Raw genomic sequence first — 9,175 nt, 5'->3', positions numbered from 1 at the left:
TTTAGGCTTATAGTCCATTTTTAGTTAATTTCTATATATGGTACAAGGTATGGATTGAATTTTTTGTGTATGATATACTCAACTGTTCATACCATTTGTTAAAGGCTGTCCTTTCTTCATTGAATTCCCTTTGTGTTTTTGTCAAAACTTAGTCATCTTGACTGGTAAGGATGTGAAGCAACAGGAACCCTCATCCATTCCTAGTAGGACTCTAAAATGGTACAGGCAGTTCAGAAGACAGTTAGACAGTTTCTTACAAAACTAAGCATACTGTTACCATATGACCCAGCGATCTTACTCCTTGATATTTACCCAAAGAAATGAAAACTGTGGTTCACCAAAAACTCTGCACAGGGATGTTTATAGCAGCTTTATTCATAATTAACAAAACTGGGGGAAAAAACCAGATGTCCTTCACTGGATGATGGATAAATAAGCTGAGGTCCATCCAGGCAATGGAATACTATTTAGTGCTGAAATGAAATGAGCTAGCCAGCCATGAAAAGACTGGGGGAAATCTCAAGTGTGTACTACTGAGTGAAAGAAGTCAATCTGAAAGGGCTATGTTCTGTATGATTTCAACTGTATGACACTCTGGAAAAAGTAAAACTATGGAGACAGCAAAAAGATCAGTGGTTTCTAAAGGCTTGAGGGGTGGAGGACAGAAGACTTTTAGGACAGTGAAAATACTCTGTATGATACTATTAATATAATGATGGATATGTATCATTATACATTTTCCAAACCCCAAAAACGTACACCAAGAATGAACTATAACAGAAATTATGGACTTTCGGTGGTTAAGATGTTGTATGGATTGGGGACGGGGGTAGTATATGGGAAATCTATGAACATAAAATTGCTCTAAAAACATACAGTCTTAATTTTTTAGAAGTATAGAGATAAAAATAGTGAATTTAGCACATCAGATCTCTTTTTCAGTCCTGTTGCTGCTATAATACAATTTATGTATGAGGATTTGCTTCTTAGCATAAAATAGAGGGTAACAATACAATTTTGAAATTGAGGTGTCTCCCGATTTGTGGGTCTTTTTATGGACTTTGTATTCTGTTCCAGTGATTGGTCGGCACAGTCTCAGTTACTGTAGCCTTATAAGCCTTGAATTTACATGGTGTCAAGACTCCAACTGTGTTCCTTGTTCTGGATGTTCTCACTCCTTTCTATTTCCATATGAACTATAGAATCAATCTCTAATTTCTAAAAAAATGAAAAGCCTGTGAAATTTTGATTGAGGTGACCTCTGATCAATAGGCCAGTATGTAGGAGATATACAGCTTAACAACACATAAATGTGGTGTATTTCTCCATTTATTTGACTTCTTTTATCTCAGCCACATTTTGAGGTCTGTGGTGAATTGGTATCTTGAGTATCTTCTGTGACATTTGTCCTTAAATATTTGTATTCTATTAAATGTTACTTTTATTTAAATATCTGATTGTTCATTAAGAATATGTAGAAATGCAATTGGTTTTTGTAGTGCCTGGTGGCTCAGTGGTAAAGAATCTGCCTGCGATACAGGAGACATAGGTTTGATCCCTGGGTTGGGAAGATCCCCTGGAGAAGGGAATGACAACCCACTCCAGTACACCTGCCTGAGAAATCCCATGGACAGATGGGTACACTACAATCCATGGGGTTGCAAAAGAGTCAAACACAACTTGGCGACTAATCGATAACTTGCATCCTTCAACCTAAACTCGTTTTTTAATTCTACTGGCTTTTCTGTAGATATCATCAAATCTTCTGCATAAATGGTAATGTCATCTGCAAAAAAAAAAAAAGATGGTTCTTCTTACTTTCCAATGTGGATGCCCTTCATTTCTTTCTGCTTAGGATCTCCAGGACAAAGTTGAACAGAAGTGGTAAGAGTGAACAACCTTGCTAAGGGTTTTGTCAGGAATTATTTTTAATTTTGTCAAATACTGTTTCTAAATTTACTGAGATGACTGATAACTTGCTTTTCTTTTTTGCATGGTAATAAGTTGAATTATACTAATTTTCAATTGCCAAGTCAACCCTGAATTCTTGGAATAAAGTCCTACTTTAGACATGATACATTATTCTTCTTTAAAAAAAAAAAAAAAGGTTGGATTCAACTTGCTAAAATTATATTTAGAAGTTTTAAATCCATATGCTCATGATGGATACTGATCTGTCATTTTTTCTTCTTGTAAAGTCCTTCTCTGACTTAATTCATAAAATGAGTTTTAAATATTTCCTTCTCTTCAATTTTCTGCATTTATCTTAAAGTGATATTTCTTTTTCTTAAACATTTGGTAGAATTTACTAGTGATGCTTCTGAGTCTAGAGGTTTATTTGTGGGGAGGGTCTTAATTGCAAATTCATTTACTAATTTTGTAACTAGTATGAGTATCTATATCTGTTGGTAAAGTTAATATTTCACATTTAAATATTAATAGCAATGATATTAATCCTATTAGTACAAATAGGGCTATTCATGTTATCTATTTCTTCCTGAGTAAGCTTGGTATCTTGTAGTTTATGTTTTTCAGGTAATTTGTCCATCTAATCTAAATGTTTTAATTTATTCAACATTAAACTTTGTCATCAATTGTTCCTAGCATTCCCTCATTTCAACATCTATAGAATCTATAGTAAAGTAACCTCTCCATTTTTATATCTCTAAATTGTGTCTTCTTACTTTTTTCTCTGATCAGTTTGGCTAAAGGTTTATCAATTTTATTGATCTTGTCAAAGAACCAGTTTTTTGTTTCATTAATTTTTTTTTCTGTTGTTTTTATGTTTTCTGTTTCATTAATTTCTACTCTGATCTTTATATGTCTTTTGCCCTGCTCACTTTACGCCAAATTTTCTCTTCTTTTTCTAGTTTCTTAAGATGGAAGTTGAATTCATTGGTTTGAGGATTTTTTTCTTTTCTTTTGTTTCTTCCTTTCCTTTTTCTAATAAAGGAATTTAGTAAATATCAATTTCCCCTAAGTATTAACTTAGCAGTGTTCCACAGTTTTTGAGCTGTTGTATTTTAATTTTCATTTAGTTCAAGCTACTTTATAGTTTCACTTCTGACTTCTTTGAGTCATGGGTTCAAAATCAGAATATTTAGAAGTTACATTTTCTTAGTTTTCAGTGTTTATGGATTATCCAGAGAACTTTTTGCTAAATTGGATTCTATTGTGGTCAGAAAGTATTTTATCTTACTGGTTGCTTGATATTTTTTATTTCCATAGATATTATTGAGCATTGTTTGGGGATAAAATTAAGCTTACTTTAAAATAGTTTCATATTTTTTGGTGTTTCTTTTTAAATATATTAGGTAGAACTGGAACAGTGTTTAGTCTAAGGCTAATTACTCTCCACCACTGACTGAATCAGACCTTTCTGTGTACTCCACCCAAAGCTCTGTGAATCCTGAGATTTTTCAGTCTATTCCTCTACCCTTTCTAGAGGGCAATTACTAATCAAATGTATTTATAAATTGTTCATACATCTGTCACACACTCCTTAATATAGTCCCTTCAGTGTGCTCAGAACCATTGGGTGTGGCTCCCCAGTAAGAGAGCCTCATGATAAGCCATCACATGTTTCTGAGATAAAAACAGTCACACAGGAATTTGGAAACTTGACGACTGTTCTGAATTACAAATATAGACTAATCATTATAAAACGTGCCCAAAATGTATGCCAAGTTACATCATACTGACTTTATGTATGTTTCATTTTTTGGAGCTACTTTTCAATTCCAAGTAAACCAAGAAGGAATACCTTTGAGAACAATTCTAAACATCCAGTTGAATGGGAATCCAAAGAAGATCTCCAAGCTACCCAAATCCATTATATTATAAAGCACCAGATGGCACTCTGCTTTAAACCACATCCCAGTCCTCTTCTCCAGAAAAAAGTGATATTTTATACAAAGGGGGCAAGAAGAAAAGTTACGACAATGAACTTATGACATTTTCACAAGAGGTAGGCGCAAGTTGTGTTAGGTGCTCAGTTGTGTCCAACTCTTTGCGACATGGACTGTAACCTGCCAGGCTCCTCTATCCATGGGATTCTCCAGGCAAGAATACTGGGGTGGGTTGCCATTTCCTTCTCCAGGCACAGCTAAGTGAGTCCATATAGGTTCATATTGTATATGAAAACAAATTTTAACAATTCTGTTCTGCTTTATAATCCCCCAAATATATTAATATTTGCTTGCTGAATAAATTAAGGAGTTTCCATTGAAAAGTTCCCTTCACTTAAATTTTGGTCAGATTCTAAATAATCAAGTGTGTATTATGTTGAAAGATCATGAGTGTCTCTAAGAATAAAACTCAATAGTTGACCAATTTTAAATGGCTTAAAAATTTAAAGCACCAAATGTGACCTTATGACTACAAAAAAAAAAAAAAACACTTCTATTTATCCAAGCTACAATAATAATATTTATTCTTTCTATTTTAGTTTTAGTTTTCCTATAATTTGAGCTCCTGTTATTTGAAAAAGAAAAAAACATGACCCAAGGGTCCATAGCAACCAGCTAATTAGGATACAGAGCAGCTCGATGGAGTGCAGTTTGACTGTTTCAAGGAGTTGATGTGTTTGGCAACACGTGTAGTACCATGTAGAATGCAGAGCAGGGCAGTGGCTCTCAGATGAGGACTTGATGTGACTAGACTTATTTTCAGGCACGTTAATTCACGTACTTTGACAGGAAGCACTGCTGATACGACTCTTCCCCTTAATAATCCACATTTTAAGAGAAGCAAGCATTTTGCATCTGGAACCAAATGAAAGCTCTGAGATGAGAACAGCAGAATCCAGCCTTCTTGAATAGGAAATATGCCAGGAGGAGGCAACAGGAAGCATGGATATAGGCACATGAGAGTCACCTCAGAATTTAAAACTGCTTCTTGGAAGCAGATTATCAGAAAAAATCCAGATTTTGCACCCTCCCTGGTGGCTCCACAGTAAAGAATCTGCCTGCCAATGCAGGAGATCCAAGTCCAATCCCGGGGTTGGGAAGATCCCCTAGAGGAGGAAATGGCAACCCACTCCAGTACTCTTGCCTGGAGAACCCCATGGTCAGAGGAGCCTGGTGGGCTAAGGTCAGAGGGGTCGAAAAGAGTCAGACACAACTAAGCAAGCACAGGCAAGCACCAAAGTAGCATTTCAGGACTCAGATCAATCTCTGGACGGCACCACACTGGTGGACGGTCGTGTCAGGGAAATGTTCTGCCCTCGGGTTCTCTCCATCCAGGGCTGGTCATGTGTGTCTCCTGAGGATGGCACTCTCTCTTCTTGCCACTACACTCTGCTTTGAATGCCCCTGGTGGTAAAGTTGGTGCTGGTTAGTTGTTCAGTCATGTCTGACTCTTTGCAACCCCACAGACCATAGCTGATGGGATTCTCCAGGCAAGAATACTGGAGTGGATTTCCATTTCCTTCTCCAGGGGAGCTTCCCAACGCAGGAATCCAACCTGGATCTCCTGCATTGCGGTGGATTCTTTACCATCCGAGCCACTAGGGAAGCCCTGCTTTGAACACTGCTCTAATTCAATTAGCCCTTATCCCCTAAACACAACATCATAAACTCCTCCAGAGAAATTCTAAAGACCACCTACCACACCCCACTCATTCCATTTATTCTGCAGCAGGCACTGAAGCATCTCTACTCTTCAAATATGGGACAAAGAGAGAAGACCCAGGAAAGCAGGAAGCCAGGGCCCCCTAAGCTAGAAAAGGATTAACTACAGATTTTTAATTCTGGTGAAGACAAAATGAGAAGTTTTATCCCCCTAACCACAATGTGTAATTTCATCTCTGCAGTATAAAAGTTGCTGTTAGAGGCCCCTTTATATTTCTCTTTTATTTACCTTTAATTGGAGGATAAATTGTTTTACAACATTGTGTTGGTTTCTGCCATTCATCAGCATGAATCAGCCGTAGGTATACTTATGTCTCCTCCTTCTTGAACCTCCCTCCCACCTTCCACCCCGTCCCAGTGCTCTAGGTTGTTACAGAGCACCGGGTTGAGTTCCCTGAATCATACAGCAAATTCCCACTGGCTATCTATTTTATACATGGTATTGTATATGTTTCCATGCTACTCTCTCTATTGCTCCTTTCTTTATATTTCAATGAGGTCGGTTGTATGGGAGATGAGGTTGTTTCCAAAGCTTCATTGGTTCTTGTACCTTCAGACTCCTGGTATCCTTAAAAGATATCACAAATATGGAACTGATAACGTTTTGAAATTCTGGTGGGTTTTCCTGTGGATTTGCCCACAGAAGGAAAAATGGTGCAGCCTCTGTTTCAGAAGAAACCCATTTACTGCCCAGGAGCAGATCATCTACAGAAAGAGTCTGTACCATCAAATTCAAGAACGCTCTATTAAAACACTGTCCTGGGGAAGCAGGGGTGGGAGAGGGGTGGAGTGAGAGGGTGGGTCTAGCAGATGCAAGCTTATATATAGAATGGCTAGCAAAAGGTCCTACTGTATAGCACATGGAGCTACATTCAATCCTGTGATAAACCGTAATGCAAAAGAATATGGAAAAAAGGGGGGAAAAAAACATTGTCTTAAAACAATAGGACTTGAATGGGAATACATCTAACTGTGTTCTTATATATTCCTGTAAATTGGATACATAGTTGAAGACGGGTGACGTTCATGGAACATTCTCCTAATTGCCTTCTCATATGGGCACCCCAGTCCAACAGGATCCAAACTGCACGCTTATATAACAGTCACCATGGAACTCAGCCTGAATTTAAGTAACAAGCTCTGAATTTGACTTCTTTCCCTCCACTACATCTTTAGCACTGTTTCATGTCGTATAGCAGCTGCTCAATACATATTTATTGAAAGAATGTAGTGGATATTTTAAAGCTTGTATTTTCACCTCTTTTATTATTCTGTATTTTCAGTGCTATCCTGTTGTGGACTGTGTCTGTGACATGAGGTAAATGAGAGGGGGATGTTAAAGTAATAGTAACAAAAACTAATAGGGTCACCTTCCTCTAAACACAACGAAAGTCTGTGCGTGCAGCCCCCAAAGACACCGTGCAGCCAAGCTGGCCTGACTGCAGGCCGGCCACCTCCATCTCCAGGAACCAAGGCCCCGACTGGTGCTGGCCAATCAGCCAGCCCTCTCTACTTTCTCAGAGTCCATCACAGGCATCCAGGAAACTCCAGTAAAAGACCCAACAAGCCCAGATTCTCCACGAACAAAGCACCATCGACACATCCAGAGGGCCGGCAGCTATAAGCTCTCTCTCCCGTCTCTCCTGCTCTTTTATGTTTCATCCCAGACATGACGACCTCAGATCCTCAAAAGTCCACATGAGGCGCATGTACATATCCCGGCCCCCGGCCCCTCCCATCCCCAGGTTCATTGCAATACACCACGGTGCCTGTGGTTTAAGCTCCGGGACCCCTGGGGGACCCCGCCTGTCTCTTTACCGCTGATGCCAGCTCCACACAACCAAAGAAAGGGGGAAGGAAGGCATGAGGAAAAGGAAAACAGAAAGGGAGGGAGAGAGGGCAGGATTTGCTCGGCCGTGGAGTGAAGAGACATTCAGATGACCGCCTGCTTCTGAAAGAGCAGTTATAGTCCTCAGCATCCTCATGGGCCAGGAGAAGCCCTCTTTTTATTCATCAGAAGCAGAAATCCCACAGAGCTGCCATCCACTTGCCCTGCACACCCGCAGACACTGGAAGCCAAAGACAACAGCCAGGTGGAGCCTCCAGAGTGCTCTGCCGCACCCCACAAAGTGTTCAGAAAGAAGCCTGCCAGAGTGTGTTCACAGCAAGGTTCCCCAAGCCGGGCCACGGACATGGTCAGGACCACTTACCCACCCCCGGAGGCCCTGAGCAAGGCAGGCAAACTCAGCAGCTCAGCCCAACATGGGCCGATACACAATCTTGTAAATCTTTCATTCCCAGCATCAAATGTGCCCAGTTCAGTCCATGAAAAACCAATGGGAATCACAACCAAAACCACAGCGTAATCAGAAGGATCTTCAGAAGGGCTGGGAAAAACAACAGCAGCCAGTTACAAGCACAGTTGGCCAATGGTTGTTGAGATACCTGGTGCTGTGCTCAGTTGTGTCCAACTCTTTTGGAACCCCTGGACTGCAGCCCACCAGGCTCCTCTGTCCATGGGATTCTCCGGGCAAGAAGACTGGAGTGGGTTGCCGTGCCCTTCTCCAGGGGATCTTCCCAACCCAGGAGTTGAACCTTGGTCACTTATGTCTGCTGCATTGGCAGGTGGGTTCTTTACCACTAGCACCACCTGGGAATTTTGAGATACCTGGGGATGCCTACAACTTTTTAAATTCAAGTTGTTTTAAAAATGTTTTCCAAGACATAAGCTGGAATACATTCAGAGAATAATGAGAAACCTAAAGATGGGTTTTCTCTTTGACTATCAACCAAACAGCAAAGAGGCCTCTCTTTGGTGTCTTCTCGACCTCCCTGGTTGCAGTCAAAACACCGTCCAACCTTAGAGCCAGACCCACCGCCCTACTGAGTGTGAGCTGGCACAGTGCCAAGGGGTAGGTAGGGCCCACGTGGGCAACACTTATTTTCAATTTCTTCCCAAAGATGATAGAAAAGGCCGTGTCTCATTTCTGCCTGCTCCCCCTACCAACCCAGTGAAGAAAATGTCAAACAAAAATTCTTATAAAGACCTAAGGGAACTGGCCGCCCAGGCACAGAGCAGGGAGAGAAGCCACACGGAGCTCTGCTCCCACCTGGCCAGCCCTACACACTCCCCAGGATGCGATACTCTTAATGATGGAGGCAGGCACCTTACAGTCTCATAATTCCTCCCTGTCCCACTGGCAACAATAAAATATCAGTTTTAAAACATGAAATGCCTGTGGACACAGTATGACACTGCCTGTATCACAGATGCATGCACACAGACACACGGGCTTGGTGGCTCATGCATGTTTTGAGTCCATCTGGTGCATTCCCCAACCCCCACCATTTCATTGCACTTTCGCACAAGTGGCCACAAACAGTGGATCTAAATCTGGCACGTTTCGAGGTCAAATGACACAGCACACACAGAACGCGACCTCAGACAGAGCCTTTGTCCCCTCACCGTCCATGGAGGCCTGCACACAGCTCCGAGTGCTGCCTAAGGCATGCCCACGCCTCTCTAACCCTGGCACTCCCCACTC

The sequence above is a fragment of the Bison bison genome, unplaced genomic scaffold (genome assembly GCF_000754665.1).
Source record: "Bison bison bison isolate TAMUID 2011002044 unplaced genomic scaffold, Bison_UMD1.0 scf7180017864299, whole genome shotgun sequence".
NCBI lineage: Eukaryota > Metazoa > Chordata > Mammalia > Artiodactyla > Bovidae > Bison > Bison bison.
This window is presented reverse-complemented; position numbering follows the sequence as displayed.